The sequence below is a fragment of the Pongo abelii genome, chromosome 23 (assembly GCF_028885655.2).
Source record: "Pongo abelii isolate AG06213 chromosome 23, NHGRI_mPonAbe1-v2.0_pri, whole genome shotgun sequence".
In the NCBI taxonomy this organism is placed as follows: domain Eukaryota; kingdom Metazoa; phylum Chordata; class Mammalia; order Primates; family Hominidae; genus Pongo; species Pongo abelii.
In genome coordinates this window covers 44,554,310-44,571,354 of record NC_085929.1, presented here as the reverse complement: position 1 = coordinate 44,571,354, position 17,045 = coordinate 44,554,310, and the positions used below count along the sequence as shown (strand labels likewise).

Below are 17,045 nucleotides of genomic sequence, written 5' to 3'. Positions count from 1 at the left end.
CTAGGACAGGTTCCTAAGGAGAGCAGCCTTGCCCCTGAGGGCGGTTCACTAATGGGGGGTTCCAGGCCCCTGAAGGGAAAACTTGCCTGTGGACATCCTGGTTGCACAGAAGGAAGCCTCTTCTTGGGGGAATTTTTAAAGCTTCTCAAAGGACTCTGAGGACATTCCCTGCGCCACTAGCCTCATGGTGTCATGACATCAGCAAATGGCCTAGAAAAGCAGGGGTTCGGCCGGGTGCAGTGGCTCACACCTGTAATCCCAGCACTTTGGGAGGCTGAGGCGGGTGGATCACCTGAGGTCAGGAGCTCGAGACCAGCCTGGTCAACATGGCAAAACCCCGTCTCTACTAAAAATACAAAAACTTAGCCAGGTGCACTGGCGGACGCCTGTAATCCCAGCTACTTGGGAGGCTGAGGCAGGAGAATTGCTTGAACCCAGGAGGCAGAGGTTGCATTGAGCCAAGATTCTGCCACTGCACTCCAGCCTGGGCAACAGATCAAGACTCTGTCTCAAAAGAAAAAGAAAAGCAGGGGCTCAGTGCCTCACCTCTGACCTCAGGCTGGTTCCTGGCCTCCCAGGGCCTCAGTTTCCTCATCAGTAAAACCACACCCACCCTGGAGCTTTGTGGGTGCATCAAAAGAAGGCAGCTTGTCCATTGAGGGCAGGAAGGGGGCTCTGAGACGTGAGGCTGCAACTCATGGTCACCCAGCTGGGAAGGGGCAGCACCTCCCACCCGCTCCCGCCAGGGCTTCCCCTCCTCTTCTGCTGTTCTCAGTGGCCCGGCGGGTGCCTCAGTTCAGCCATGGTTATGAAGCAGATGCATATATGAAGTGCCTGCGGGTGTCAGGCAGCACCTGGAGAGTAAGGTGGGGCAGTCATGCAGAAAGTGGTGATAGTAGCAGGGGGTTTCAGATGGCAGAGAGGCTGGTGGGCAGGAGAGGGAAGCTGTGTGGCCCTGAGGACAGGAGCAGGATAGACCGAGGGATTGCAAATGAACAGAAAAGAAACGTGCTCCTGCTAGGCCCCCTGCCCTGGGAAGGGAAGACAGCGACCCCCGATTCCCACTTGCCCCACTGACTTGCTCTAGACCGTTGGGCAGCAGCCCCTTGGCCTGTTAGGCCTCAGCATCCTCATCTGTTAAATGGGCTTATGCCTCTCGTCCCATAGGATGGTGCTGAGAATCAGGCAAGGTGAGGGGTATGCACACAGCACACTGGATGTAAAGGCCTCAGAGGCGCCTGTTGTTAACAGTTAATGGGGTCCAGATGTGCACCATTTACAGAATAACCCACCATGGTGAGTTCGTGCCACAGGCGATGCCACAGAAGGGTGTGAGACCGAGAGAGAGAGACACACACGGGGGGAGAGGGACAGATGGCTATGGCAGAGAGCAGGGAAGGCTTCCTGGAAGAAGCAAGACCTACACTGTGTGTGTTATGGAGGGATGGGCAGGATTTGCAGAGGCCAAGAGGTGCGGGGAGAGTTTGTAGGTGGAAGAACCAGCACAAGGGAATCTGCTTGGGGAGCGGGGAGGGATGTCAGCCCCCTGGCTAGCAAGGTGGGGTGGGGAGGCTGGGGTGGGATCCTGGAAAGCCCCAGCTCGTCCTAGGCCAGGGCCCCAGGTCTCACCTCCCACCACTCCCAGCCCTGGGCCGAAAGCTCCCAACTGGTTTCTCCTCTGGCCTCTGCTCAAGCCCTGCCCCCACCTCCAGTGCGCTCCGTGTCTCCGCCGGCTGCTTCTGACTCATTGTTCCGAGCTGCGCAGGCACAACCCCCTCCAGAAAGCCCAGGCTGACAGGTCTCCCCTGGGATTAGTTCATTCTGTCCCAAGGGGAAGCTGCTATTATTATCCCCATTTTACAGAGGGGGACATTGAGGCTCAGAGAGAGGTCCAGGGCTGCACGGCTGGTGTCAGCACTGGGATTTCAACTCCAAGTGGCCTGGCTCTCCTTTGAGCTCTTGGCTGCCTCCGCACCCCGCCCCGTGCTGGGCACTTCGGTCTCCTTAGAGCTGGTGCAGGAGGTCGCTGGTTTTGCATTATCCCCTCCCCCGCTTCTTGGAGGAGGAAGCTGGAGCCCAGAGAAGGGTTGGGACCTGCCTGCCGCCACGTGGCCAGGAAGTGGCCGAGCAGATTCTGAAGCCAGGAGTGGCTGACCCCACTCCTCTGTGACAGGCCTGGGGAAGCTGCCAGGCCTGGGACGCAGGGGTGCATGGAAGGGAAGAGGCTGTGGCCCAAGGCCCAGTGAGAGCCCGGTGCAGCCCTGGAAGGCGGAAAAGACAACTAGTGGGGACGAGGAGCAGCGTGGACAGGCCTGAGGAGCTGGGGGACAGATGGTGGTGGTGAGGCAGCAAGGCTGAAACGGTGGGAGCAGAGGAAGCAGAAGGGGAGGCGGAAGGAGCTGACAAGGGGTGTCAGGAGGACACCAAGGGGCCATGCCAAGCCCTAGGTTTTGGGGCACCCCTGCCCTGTCCGGGTTCGGCCCCAGCCACTTGACCCCTGGGATGGTGCAGGGAATAGGTGTCAGCAGTGGTCACAACCTCTCTTGACTCCCAGAATCAAAGGGATTGGGGCCCCAAGTGGGCAGCAAACTTAGAGTCAGCATGGGTCACGAGGAGTCACCCAGTGCCCTCGTCCACGTCACACCCTCGCCCAGCGAGCACAGGACAGAAGCCTCGAGGCCCTTCCACGCGGCACTGTCGTCAGTCAGCAGAGTCACATGGGGGGCAGGCAGCGGGGCCCTGGCGCCTTCCGGCGGCTTCCCCACATCCACCCCTCCCCTCAGGATCCTGCCACCGCTCTTGGAAAACAACTGAGGAAATCAAGTGGAAACACAAATCCGCCACCCAGTCCCTCCAGCTCCCCTGGGGCCAGATCCCATCCCCCAACCCCCACTGCACTGGGGGAGCAGGCTTGGCCTCAGAGGCTGTGCCAGCCCAGCAGGGCTTGCCTTGGCGAGGCTCCGTGGGCACCAGTGATTGGTCCTGGGGTTCCCAGCAGCTGGGCCTGTCTGTCGCCCCATCTGGTCCTACAGAACCAGCCCTACCCCAGAGGGACTGGGTAACCAGGCTTGAGCCCCCCTGCAACCTCTAGACTCTGGGATCTGGGGCCAGGGAAATTCTAGGTCTGGCTCTACCAGAGCCTAGCGGGCCGCCCTGGGCAAGCGCCTTCTCTCTGTAGGTCTCAGAATCGTCATCTGTAAAATGGGAGAGATAAGCCATGCCCCGTCCACCTGAAAAGGCTGGCGAAGAGAGACAGGCAACTAGGGAGGACAGCTCTGTGCAAAATCTCGAGATTTTGTCCACTTCCTTTTTTTTTTTTAATTTTCTTTTTTCTTTCTTTTTTTTTTTAGACAGTGTCTCACTCTGGGGCCCAGGCTGGAGTGCGGTATCATGATCACGACTCACTGCAGCCTCAGCCTCCTGGGCTCAAAGATGGCTCACAGATGGCTGCTTTGATGTTTACAGGGAGGTGTTGCCTCGCAGGCTGGGGAAGTCAGCTCCGTGTGGGGGACATGAATTATGGACGGCAGTAAGGGATTCCAGAGGCAGCTCACCAGCGGCCCACGGAGCCCTTCTCAGCTTGGCCTCCCAGCCTCCCACTGTAGCCACCCCTCCTGGCCCTGCAGGCCTTCATAACTGCGCATCCACGCAGCTTCCTTGCTGAAGCACCCTCTCCACAGAACTCCCGCTCATTCTGCAAGACCCAGCTCGACTGTCCGTCCTCTGTGACATGTCCTGATTCCAGGCAGCATGAGGGGCGTCCGCCATCCCACGTTGGTTCCTACAGCACACTGTGTCGGTGTGGCATCATCCATCCATGTCCCCAATGAGGGTGTGGACAGGGCCTATGCCTCAAGCATCCTGGTTTCCCTGCCTCATGCCTGGTGCCGGGCCTAAGGAATAGCAGAGCTCAGTGGACTATGTGCCTGACTGTGGGCAGAGACCCCGGTCTCTCCTGGGCACACTCAGCCTCGAGGCAGCAGCTTGGCTCCTGACTGATGGATTCAGGGGCAGGTGATGGGTGTGAAGCAGTTTCCCCTGTCAGATACCCGCTGCGCATTTTTGGGAGGACCATAACAGTGGAACTCCAGAGCTCTCCTGGGAAGATGGCTGTGGTGGAAGGTGAGAGGACACTGGCCAGTTCGAAAATGGATAAAATCAGGCCAGGTGTGGTGCAGTGGTTCACATCTGTAACCCCGGCACTTTGGGAGGCCAAGGTGAGAGAATCGCTTGAGATCAGGAGTTCAAGACCAGCCTGGGCAACAGAGTGAGACCCTGTCTCTACAAAAAATTAAAAAATTAGCTGGGTGTGGTGGCTTGTGCCTAGGCTTCCAGCTATTTGGAAGGCTGAAGTGGGAGGATCACTTAAGCCCAGGAGGTTGAGGCTGCAGTGAGCCAAGATCACGCCACGGTACTCCAACCTGGGCCATGGAGCAAGACCCTGTCTCAAAAAAAAAGAAAAAGAAATTTTAAAAAAGTGGACAAAATCCCCAGACTTCAGACCAAAACGGAGGCCAAGACAGAGGGGACTAGAATGCTGGGGAGGGGACTACGGATGTGTTTGGAAGGAAAAATTGTCATGGCCGATGACTAGCCATAGGGGATGAAGGGGATGGATGAGTCAAAAATGACTCCGAAGCTTCATGCCTGGGTCACTGGAGAACAGTGGGGCCGTTGATGGGGCAGGGAAGCGGGGAGGGGTTGGTCTGGGGGCAGGATGGTGACGCGGGTTTGAGATATGGACTCACAGCATTTTCAGGCTGGAAGCAACCTTTGGAGGTCAGCAGGGTCACACGTGAGGAAGTGGAGGCTGAGTGAGGAGCTGCCACTCAGCCGGGACACCTGTGACATCAGGCGCCTGGGACAGGGTGTTGGTGCTGGTGGGGACCTGGACAGCGGCAGAGAGTGTGAAGTCCGTGCCTGCCCAGGTCCTGCACTGGGCTCTGGGGATCCGGTGGTGAATCAGACCCAGTCCCCATACTTAGGGGCTCACTGTTCCATAGAGGAGACAGACATGACTGTAATTACTACCTGGGCTAAGACGATGGTGTGGTGAGGACTCAGAGGGCCAGGCCTACCTTGTGGGGGGACGTGGGTGGGAGAAGTAGCCAAGGAACGAGGGCATCCCTGTTGTCAGAAGTAGGCTCCTCCGTGCCAAGAACATCTCATTTAATCCTTGTAAGCATCCTGCAGGCTCTGTGGTATTACTGTCCCCATTTTACAGGTGAGTTTGAAAAAGATGAAGCAGATGGTCCAGGGCCCTGCAGATGGAATGACGCCCAAACTCTCATTCTTAACCCCTGCGTCTTGGAAGAGGTGTGCTGGAGCTGAGGCCTGACAGAGTAGTAGGAGTTTCCCAAGGGACAGGGAGGGAGGGGGCGACACCGACACTTGCCAAGACCCGTCTTTCCATTGGCAGGGTCTGAAGTGCTGGTGGTCTGTAGCCTGCCTCCTTACCTTTTGCCCAGGGCCTCTCACAGCTCTTCCGGCCCTCGTCCTGTCCCAGAGCCCCTCATTTCACAGACCCTGCCTTTCCCACCCCCTACTAGTGACAGCCGACTGATCTGATGGATTTGTCCAGCGACTGAGCTGGGGGTGGGGTGGGAGAGGGCCTGTTCCTAATCCCCGGGGAACCACTGCCCACGCTCCCCAGGCCTTCCCAGCACAACCCTGCCCCCACCCACACCTCCCCACTGCGTGGCCTCTTCTTATCCCGGGAGCGACCCTGCAAAGCAAGTCATCCCAGAGAAGTGACGGTGTGCCTGAATCACCCAGCGCATAAGCAGCTGAGCTAAGGCTCAGACCCACAGGCCTGAGGTCTCAGACCATGGCGGTCCCCTGAGCTTGGACAAACCACAGAGTACTTTTCTATCCTTGGGCTCTGGTTTGCAGGGCACCATGGGAGTGATTAGGGGAGAAGGAGGGTTGAGCACTAGCAGTCTTGGGCAAATACAGTTTATAACCCAGGGTGTGGCAGTGTGCTGGAGTCAGCGCACACTGGCTCCCGAGAGCCAACTGTGAAAGTCTCTGGAATCGAAGCCAGTTGATATTACTTTGGAAGCTTTGAGCCTGCCCTGATGGGACTTTTTACTATGAAAATTGGCAGTCTACCTCTGTGTCTCCCACTCCCACAGACAGACCTGGTTGTGAAGCATATTTACCAGCACATGACTGTCCAGAGGGCCCGACTCCTGGCTCCCCAGGGGGCTTCTGGGTTCTCTCAAGCTCCCAGCCCTATCTGGGGATCTTGGGGGAGTCGTTCTTGCTCAAAATCCATTGATAACTCCCACTTGCCACCAATGAAAGTCCAAACTCCTCCCCTGGGCTTTCTGGCCCCAGCATCAGGCCCAGGCAATCTTCCCAGCTGTATCTTGACTGTTCCCTTGGTGCCCCCATGCTTGAGCCAAACAAGAACAGATGATGCTTGCTGAAAAGGCCCTTGCTTCCTTAGTTTCCTGCTGCTGCGACAGCCGCACCTTTGCTTATGCTATTCCTTTTTCCCAAAATGCCTTTCCCCTAACTCTGCCTCTTCAAATCATCTCCAGCCTGCAACGCTCATTCACAATTGGTGTTCAATCAGTGTTTCTTGGCTGAATGGGAGGGAGCATGGACGAAGGCTCCACAACCAGGACTGACCTGGTGGTGCCTTGGTGAAGGCCAAGACCCTGGGAAACCCTGCATCCAATCCTCTGCCTCAGGACAGAGACACCCCGGAATCCCCTGCCTTCCCTAGCTTGCTTGCGGTCTCCCAGATAATGGGGTGTTAATGGAGGACAGACTGCACTGCTTCACGGGTGGCAAAAACAGAAACCAACTTGAACCATCCAGGTTACCTAGAAACCAATCCCTTCATTCTGTGGTCAGTCTCAAACTCCTCTGCATCCTTCAAAACCCATCCCAGGTGCTGTCTCCATTGAGAGGTCTTGCCCAGTTAGAAGTCCTCCATTACCTCCTTGCCCCTGTGCCCTGCACACACTGATCATTGCACTCATGGCACAGGATAGCGCTTATCTGTCTGTCTATCACCCCACTAGACCATAGCCAGAGGAAACAGAGGCTTATTTAAGGCTTTATCCTCAGGCTGATGCCCAATAGGCTTAGGAGGTGCTTCTTGAACTAACTTGAAATGACTCCATCACTGTCAGCCAAGTCATCCTCCAGTATCCTTGGGCCTCAGTTTTCCCCTCTGGATAAGCCAGACTTAGACGGGGTCCTTTCCAAAGACATTCTGCATCTCCTATTCTGGGATTCTGTGATATGCCCCACTCCTTATCCATCTCTAATCTTCACGTCTCCTTCCCTAAGCTGCAAGCCTTCCAGTGGGTGACGCCCCTTCCTCGGCTGCCTTCACCAGCACCACCTCACCCTGCAGAGCACAGCAGTCTCTCCTCAGACCCCTGAACTCCATTTTTCAGGGTGCTCTCTTCTCTCAGACTGTGGACTCCTCTGAAACCCTTTCAGAGGCCTCTCCTGCCAACCCCAGGCCTGGCTCACCAGCCAAGTGCACAGTCAACACCCATAAGTGCCCATCAATGGGCTGTGATGGAGTGGCCTGGGCTTGCGGGGCCTTTGGAGAGCTGGCAGAGTTCCTGTTCAGACAGGCCTGGGAGCTGCCTGCCTATCACAGTGAGGGTGGAGGGTCCCCTCAAGCCCCCAGGACAAACAGCCATATCCCATTCTCTGCCTATTCCACTCAGACCTTCAGAGGGTGTGTGTGCAGGAGCGGGACAGGCTGCTGCCCTTTCCTCCCCATCCCACAGAGGGACACAGTGGCTATGTGGCCGCTGTCCTCTCCCCAATTTCTGCTTTCTTCTCTATCTCCCAAGCACACCCAGAGACAGATGCATGTGCACACACGTATGCACACACATATACACATGCACACACATATGCACAAACATACACACATGCACACACACACACACGCACACACACACACAGATGCATGCACAGGCACAGAGGGTCATGAGCCCCCGTATCAGTCACCCTGCACTGACATTTGGAGCACAGGGAGTTGTCCATGTGCTATCCAGGTGTGCTGACCCCAGGGAAGACCATGTGGGGCTGTGAGAAGGGGCTCCCAATCCCTTATCAGTCTTGAAACCCCCCACCCTAAGGCATCGCCGTGCAGCAGGAAAGCAGCCCATGCAGCCTCCAATCCTGGCTCTGTGTCTCTGTCTAAACCACCCAGGTCCCCACTGTTCTCATGTGGTGACCTCCTCCATCTCTAGCGCAGTCTCTCTCTCACGCACACAAGGTAGTCAGGGAACACACAGAACAAGCTGCGGGATGTCAAAAGGGGCGGTCAGTGGGCCAAGACATCCCAGAAAGCTCCAGGGAGCAGGGACTTTCGGTGATGCAGATACGATGGCTTACAACCCAGACTGTGGCGCCTCCTCCCCTAAGAGCTAGCTGGATGATCTTTAGCAAAATCCTAACCTCTCTATAGCTCAGTTTTCCTCCCTAGAATACAGCGGCGGGTAATAGCGCCATCTTGTAAGGTGGTTATGATTAAATGCATTTGATGTCCACCACACATTGTGGCATGCAGTAAGGGCTCAATAAACATTGGCTGCTGCTGTTATAAGTGTGGAGGGGGGTGTCCAGTGTCCTTGCCTATGAGCCCGCGCTGTGCTGGGTGCTAGGGAAGACACCGAGGAGTTCATGAGGATGGGGAGGGGCAGACAGGGAGCTGGCTGCTCACAGGCCTGGGGTGGCGGAGGCGGGGGAATGTGTGTGTGCATGCGTGCATATGAGCATTTGTTTCTGGGTGTGCTGCAGGAGCAAATGAGGATTGTTGGGGACCAAGCCCTGATGGAGGGGGATCGGGAGCTGTGACAGGCCCCACATGAGGCCAGATGTGGTCTCAGAACAGCACAGCAAGAGGAGGGAGTTCTGGGCGGAAGGAATGGCCTGGGCAAAGGTGTGGACAGTGAACTGTGGCCAAGGAGGACATGCTGCGGAAGCCACCAGCTTCAGGACCACCCCCACTGAGCAGAGAAGGACAGAGACCTCCTTGAGCTGCTCTTGACCCCCGCCCCACATGGATGACGCGCCTTCATTTCACGCCTCTACACCTTTGTCCATGCAACCCCCACCCCACAGTCACATCCTCTGAGAAGAACACGAACTCAGCGTGCTTTCCTAGAACTACAGGTGCCCCTCACCCAGCATGGGAGCACTCTGAGGCCTGCAGGTAGGAGGAACTCAATAGAGACTAGTTGATGAATGAATGAACGAATGAATGGACCACCTGTATCCCCCTAGATGCTAACGAGTCACCTGAGGACTGGCGTCATCCTGCACCCTATGCCATCTCGCACCCCACGACACACCGCACAGTCCCCAGGGACACGGACACACACCCCGCAGGCCATCACCATCCAGTGAGCCTCGCCACCCGGGCCACATGGAAAGCCAGTCTCTCCATGCACGCCCCTCCCCGTCCATCCACCCACCCACACACACTTTCCCTCTTGCCTGGGGCAGCTGGGAGGGGGAGCTGGGGCAAGGCAGGGCCAGAGGAGCCTCAGAGGCAGCCGGGGTAGGAGACTGGGGGAGGCTGGGAAAGTCCGGGCTGTCTCTTCTGGGGGGCGGTGGGCGGTGTGGTGGGGCGCTTGCAGGGATGGGGGGAGGGAGGAGGGTCGCCAGCCCAGTACAGCTGCGTCCCCTCCCCAGCAGCCTGCCTGGGCACAGAAAGACCTCTTTGTTCTCCGCCTTTAAAGGGTAAGAGAAACACTTATGCATGGCAAATTAGCCCAAAAATGTATTTCTCTAAAACACCCAATTGTCTCACCAGGCCTGCAGCTGCAGGGAAGTTCCAGGGAGCCGGGGAGGGGGTGGCTTTGGGGTGACCCTGGGGGACAGAGAGAGGCGGTGGGGAAAGAGGGGCCATCCCGCCTTCCCTCCTCTGCTCTCAGAATCTCACAGTTGCAGAAGGGCACAGCTGGGGAGGGCCCTGGGATCATGAAGATCGGCCCCTGGTGTTATAGAGGGGGAAACTGAGGCCCAGAGAGATGGTCTGCCTGGCCTCAGGTCACACAGCAGAGTGAGTGCTGGCTGGTGGCAGAGAAAGGGCTGGGTCTTGGGTCTGTTGGCCTCTTTCATCTGTTCTCACTTGTCCATGCTTGGGTCAAGCAAGCCAGCTGCCCTGGGCAGGAGGGAGAGAGAGGGAAACTGAGTGTTCTGCTCAGAAGCTGCCTAATCAGGGCTTCAGTGCTCAGGAGGATGGACAAGGCACCAACCAAGCCTCCTCCCCAATCTGGTGCCCGCCTACCAGGCATCTGAAGGCCAGCCTTCTGGGGCAAGGGGGGATCCAGGCAGGGGCACCTGAGGAGAGTCCTCCGCCAAAACCTTCTCCCAAGAGCAGGCAGCAGAGTCTTTCTTATTCAGCAAACTGAAACCCAAGTGCACAAGGGGAAGATTCCAGGGCCCTCTGAGGAGCACACTCTCCGGTTGACTTCTAGATTCAGAGTCACTGATTTCAGAGCATCTGTTGAGCGCTCCTGAGGCCATCCCATGTAGAAGACAGGAGGGAGAAGAGATGGTCCCAGCCCTGGGGAGGATGTCAACTGGGTGAAGTGAGTTTCATACATAGGAAACACCATGCTGGCCATGAAAAGTGCCCAAAAGAGGGTGCAGATTGAGTGCCCTGGATCCTGTGTTCAGCTCGGGTGAGACCATCAGCAACCTGGGCTCAGTTTGTGCATCTGTACAATGGGGTGATGATATCCACCCAGCAGGACTGTCGGTAGGAGTCAGCGGGAGGAGATGCTGAAAGAGCCTAGGCCGTGGGCCAGTGCGTAGGAGGGTCTCAGCACTGTGTATTCCAGCCCCCAGAGAAGTCTGGAAATGAGAGAGATAGGAGAAGGGCGTGGGCAGGGAAACGAGGGGGACGATCAGGGAATGTGTGAATGTTGGGACTGTGAGTGTGAATGTGTGTTTGTGATTGTATCTTTGAGTACGTGTGTGTATATGAATCAGTGTGTGCACATGTGTATCTGTGAGTTGTGGGCATGTGTATGCATGTGTATTGTGATTGTGTATGACTGTACGTGTGTGTGTGTGTATGTGTGAGTGTTGTGATTGTGTGTATAATTGCATGTGTGTATGTGCATGTGTGCTGTGATTGCAAATGCATCTGTGTGTGTTTGTGTGTTGTGGGAGTACATGAGTGCCTGTGTGTGTGTGACCAAGTAAGTGCACATGTGTCACCGTGAAGGGACCATATTTGGGAACGTCTCTTGGGAGGGAGACTGAGCTAAGCCCTGAAATGGTCAAATATATGAAGAGGCCAAGCTGCCTAGGGAATGTCCTCTTGAGTGGCTGGAGGGACCAGGACACCAGGAGACGGAAGGGACCTCCAAGAGGCCCGGAGACGCCAAGAAAGGAGAAACTTGCTGTGGGGTGGAGGCCTCAGCTCCACCTGGCTTCCCTGACATTCCAGGCATCCCTGGTGCAAGGTGGCACCAATGGTTGAGCCAGCCCCTGGGGTGAAGCAAGACCCTCCCCTCCACTACTAAGAATCTCCATGGCTTCCTCTTCCCTTCGTGGACTCCTCTGCATGGTCCACAGCACCTGCATGACCCCTCCAGGGTCCTGCCTACCCTGTAGGAGCAGGCAGAGTCTCTGAGTCACTCTGCCCAGTCCTCTCCCACTGCCAGCCTCATTGGTTCCCTGCACTTTGGCCAGACCAAATCACACTCTCAAATCATGCCCTCAGATGCACCACCTTCCCTTGACCCTCCACACCTGCATGGATTGCACCCCCACCTCCCAGACCTGGTCTGCCTGGGGCATTCTCAGTCAGCACCAAGTGTCCGTCCTTCCCATGTCTGTCCCTGCCCCTGCCCTCCTGCACCCCCATAATGTCTTGTGCCCCCACAAACATCTGTTACAGTCCTCTCAGCATGCTGTAGCTTACAAAACCGTGATCCCTAAGACCGAAAACCAAGGAAAACTTGTCAAAGAATTCTCTCTATAAAAGTCACCAGGAATTGAAAGCAGGGACTCAAACAGATAATCTGACCACACGTATTCATAGCAGCATCATTTGTAATAGCCCAAAGTAGAAACAACCCAAATGTCCATCAATAAATGAATAAACAAAATGTGCTATATCCATATAATTTATTATTCAGCCATAAAAAGGAAATTCTGACACACGCCCAACATAGATGAAACTTGAAGACATTATGCTAAGTGAAATAAACCAGAAATAAAAGAACAAATATTATATGATTCCATTTTTCTGAGGTTCCTAGAGTAGTCAAAATCATAGAGACAGGGCCAGGCACGGTGGCTCATGCCTGTAATCCCAGCACTTTGGGAGGCCAAGGCGGATGGATCACCTGAGGTCAGGAGTTCCAGATCAGCCTGACCAACATGGTGAAACCCCGTCTCTACTAAAAATACAAAAAATTAACCAGGCATGGTGGCGGGCACCTGTAATCCCAGCTACTCGGGAGGCTGAGGCAGGAAAATCGCTGGAACCCGGGAGGAGGAGGTTGCAGTGAGCTGAGATCATGCCATTGCACTCCAGCCTGGGCAACAGAGTGAAAATCCGTCTCAAAAAAAAAAAAAAAAAAAATTAGCCAGGCGTGGTGGTGCGCACCTGTAATACCAGCTTCTCGGGAGGCTGAGGCAGGGGAATCACTTGAACCCGGGAGGCAGAGGTTGCAGTGAGCCAAGATCGTGCCAGTGCACTGCAGCCTGGGCGACAGAGTCAGACTCCATCCCAAAAGGAAAAAAAAAATCATAGAGACAGAAAGTAGAATGGGAATCTCCAGGGGCTGGAGCTAAAGAAGTTAGTGTTTAATGGGCATAGAGTTTCAGTTCGGGAAGATGAAAAAGTTCTGTGGATGGATAGTGGTAATGGATGCACCACAATATGAATGCACCTAGTGCCACAAAACTGTACACTCAATAATATAGTTAATATGGGAAATTTTAGGCTACATATATTTTACCACACACACAAACTTATTGGAAAAAAAAAAAAGTCACGAGTCCCATACAGTTTGATGAGGAAGACCTTTTCATAGATTTTAAGAAACAGTTTTCAGGCCTTGTAGCCTGTTGATAACAGAAGACAAGCAGACATCACTGACGTCCTTCAAGCAGATGCCGGATCTCTTCTCCCTAGCGTCCCAGCGCCAGGTGTAGGTGAGATGGGTGCACAGTGACGTGTGCTGATAAACAAATGCCTTCTATGACTAGGTCCCCTGCCAGACCCCACTGCCATCTGGGAAAACCACTCTGGAGGCACCCTCCTCCCAGTCCCTATCACAGCCCAGGAGTCTTCAGAGACAGCTGGGACACCCCAAGGGGAACACAAAATGACCCAGGGGAGCACAGAAGGAGAATCTCAGTGCTTATTTCTGTTTGTTTGTTTGTTTTTCTGTCTGTTTGTTTCTTCAGAGACAGAGTCTTGCTCTTGTTACCCAGGCAGGAGTGCAATGGCACAATCTCGGCTCACCGCAACCTCCGCACCCCGGGTTCAAGCGATCCCCCTGCCTCAGCCTCCCGAGTAGCTGGGATTACAGGTGCCCACCACCATGCCCGGCTAATTTCTTGTATTTTTAGTAGAGACAGGGTTTCACTATGTTGGCCAAGCTGGTCTTGAACTCCTGGCCTCAAGTGATTCTCCTGCCTCAGCCTCCCAAAGTGCTGGGATTACAGGCATGAGCCACCTCATCTGGCCCACTTATTTCTTTTTTTATTTTTACTCTCATTATTTTAAAACTTCTACTTTGTGCATGTTGAGCATAGTAAAACATGTATATAACTTAGAAATAAACAGATAATGCCTTGAGATCTTACTTAGGAACTAAATAGATTCTTTTCTTTCTTTTTTTTTTTTTTTTGAGACAGCGTTTCACTCGTTGCCCAGGCTGGAGTGCAGTGACGCAATCTCCGGTCACTGCAACCTCTGCCTCCCAGGTTCAAGCAATTCTCCCACCTCAGCCTTCTGAGCAGCTGGGATTACAGGCATGTGGCACCACACCCAGCTAATTTTGTATTTTTAGTAGACATGGGATTTCACCATGTTGGTCAGGCTGGTCTCGAACTCCTGACCTCAGGTGATCTGCCCGCCTCGGCCTCCCAAAGTTCTGGGATTACAGGTGTGAGCCACCACGCCCAGCCAGATTCTTAGAAATTCTGTGAGATATACTCCGCTATCCAAAACTCAGGACCCAAATAGATTTAATAATGGCTTCAATACTCAAATGCATCTGATTCATACTATCCAAACTCAGGAGGCAAATGAATTTTTTTTTTTTTTTGGGACAGTCTCCCTCTGTCACCCAGGCTGGAGTGCAGTGGCATGATCTCAGCTCACTGCAACCTCCGCACCCCAGGTTCAAGTGATCCTCCTGCCTCAGCCTCCCGAGTAGCTGGGATTACAGGCGTCCACCACCATGCCTGGCTAATTTTTGTATTTTTAGTAGAGATGCGGTTTCACCATGTTGGCCAGGCTGATCTCGAACTCCTGACCTCAAGTGATCTGCCCGCCTTGGGCCCCAAAATACTGGGATTACAGGCGTGAGCTACCGCGCCCGGCCCCAAATAGATTTTTCAAATGAGGAATATATGTCCCTATTCTGGGACTCTGTGCCCCACATTTTTACTGAGAAGGATGCATAATCAACAAGGTTGGCCAGGTGCAGTGGCTCACGCCTGTAATCCCAGCACTTTGGGAGGCTGAGGCGGGAGGATCACTTAAGCCCAGGAGTTCGAGACCAGCCTGGCCAACATGGTGAAACGCCATCTCTATTAAAAATATAAAAATTAATTGGGCGTGGTGGCGCGTGCCTGTAATCCCAGCTACTTGAGAGGCTAAGGTGAGAGGATCACCTGAGCCTGGGAGGTCGAGGCTGCAGAGAGCCGTGATCGCGTCACTGTACTCCAGCCTGGGCTCAAAAAAGAAAAAGGTCAGAGACAGCTGCTTAGACCATTGGAGTACTGAAGTCTTGTGGCCTCCTTTAACAGATGGGAGAAATGAGATTCTGTTGTTCTTACTTCACCCCCAGGAGACAGATGCTATTACCCACCAGAGTTTTTCTTATCAAACCACAAGGAAGAGCTTGGCAAAAGCAGCCCCATGGCCAAGTTCCCTCTCTACCAGCAAGTTCTGGGCCACCTTCACCAACCTCAACACATACACGCACCCTCCCTGGCCAATTCCTCCTCACCTATGAGCCTTGGTTCAAAGTCAGCAACTCCAGGAAGCCTTTCCTGGTGCCTTCCCCAGCCAAGCACTCCCTCAGCCTGGGCCTTCCCTTGCTGGCTGTCTTCCCCTCAGAAGCAGTGTGCACCCCAGGAAAGGTCCATGTGGGACTCTCCTCTGTGCCCTGGATGCTTTGCTGAGGGCCTGGTACACAGTAGAGGCCCAGCCAGTGGCCGTGAGCAAAGGGACAGGAGTAACCACAAAAGAGCCTCACACCAGGCAGCACACACGAGTGTGGGACTGGGAAGCCACTCAGATCCCTCCTAGCCCTGATACTCAGTCATGACCCTGATTGCAAGTAAATGAATGCGCAGCTGACCCTGGATGGTTACAGCACAGAAGAACCAAGAAAACCGTGGCAACGAGAGGGGGTGGAGGTGGAGGGGAAAAGGTGGCAGGAAACCTTCTGATCCCACTCGACTTCTTTGTGTTTTGGTGTTTTTTTCAGACAGTCTCACTCTATTGCCCAGGCTACAGTGCAGTGGCATGATTATAGCTCACTGCAGTCTTGATCCCCTGGGCTCAAGCAAGCCTCCCACCTCAGCCTCCCAAGTAGCTGGGACTACCGGTGTGCATCACCACGCTTAGCTAAATTTTCTTTTAATTTTTAGTAGAGGCCGGGCACGGTGGCTTATGCCTGTAATCCCAGCACTTTGGGAGGCTGAGGCCAGCGGGACCAGGAGCTCGAGACCAGCCTGGCCAATGTGGTGAAATGCCGTCCCTACTAAAAATACAAAAAAAAAAAAAAAAATTAGCCAGGTGTGGTGGTGCACACCTGTAATCCCTGCTACTCGGGAAGCTGAGGGAGGAGAACTGGGAGGAGGAGGTTGCAGTGAGCTGAGGTTGCACCACTGCTCTCCAGCCTGAGAGACAATATGAGACTCCATCTAAAAAATTTTTTTTAAATATGTATATATATGTGTGTATATATGTGTGTGTGTGTGTGTGTGTTTGTGTGTGTGTGTATGTATATTTAGCAGAGACAAGGTCTCGCTGTGTTGCCGAGGCTGATCTCAAACTCCCGGACTCAAGCAATCCTCCCACCTCAGCCTTCCAAAGTGCCGGGATTATAGGTGTGAGCCACCACGCCCGGCCCACCTGGACCTGGACTTCTGTTTTTTTTGTTGTTTGTTTTTTCTTTTTTTTTAGACAGTTTTGCTCTTGTTGCCCAGGCTGGAGTGCAATAGCACGATCTCGGCTCACCGCAACCTCTGCCTCCCGGGTTCAAGTGATTCTTCTGCCTCAGCCTCCCGAGTAGCTGGGATTACAGGCATGCGCCACCACGCCCCACTAATTTTGTATTTTTAGTAGAGATGGGGTTTCACCATGTTGGTCAGGCTGGTCTCGAACTCCTAACCTCAGGTGATCCACCTGCCTCCATCTCGCAAAGTGCTGGGAGAGTACAGGCATAAGCCACCATGCCCAGCCCCACCAGACTTCTTAAAAGGCCAGGGAAGACATGGACTGCTGTGGGCCCCACCCACGTGAGGCGGGAATGCCACCTTCTTCCAGACAACGGCCTGATTTCCCTGGTGCCCCCCCACCATGTCCGCCCTCCCTCTCTCTGCCTTGGGCAGATCTATTTCCTGGGCAGATTCCTGTGAACCGGGCCATTTTCAGGGTGTGCTTGGGGGATCAGGGAGGGTAGGTATGTGATCCACGGGGTCATGACCACATCTGTCACCTGAGGGGCTCACTCCCCAACCACCCCCAAGGAGGTCCTTGTGAGGCCATGGACTGCTCCAGGGCGGGCTGCTCCTGGGGTGTCTCCAGCTGCTGGGCAGTAGTCACGGGCTCTCAGCTGATGGTTGCCCAG

The 17,045-nt window shown here is 54.6% G+C and overlaps 1 long non-coding RNA gene across 1 annotated transcript in view; it reads right to left on the bottom strand.

Moving 5' to 3' along the window:
• Window positions 1-17,045, bottom strand: part of LOC129047214 (uncharacterized) — a 57,187-nt gene that overhangs the window by 5,569 nt on the left and 34,573 nt on the right. The window contains exon 2 of the long non-coding RNA XR_008517754.2: window positions 5,079-5,261. This is a non-coding gene — a long non-coding RNA (uncharacterized LOC129047214). The remainder of the gene's footprint in view (window positions 1-5,078; window positions 5,262-17,045) is intronic.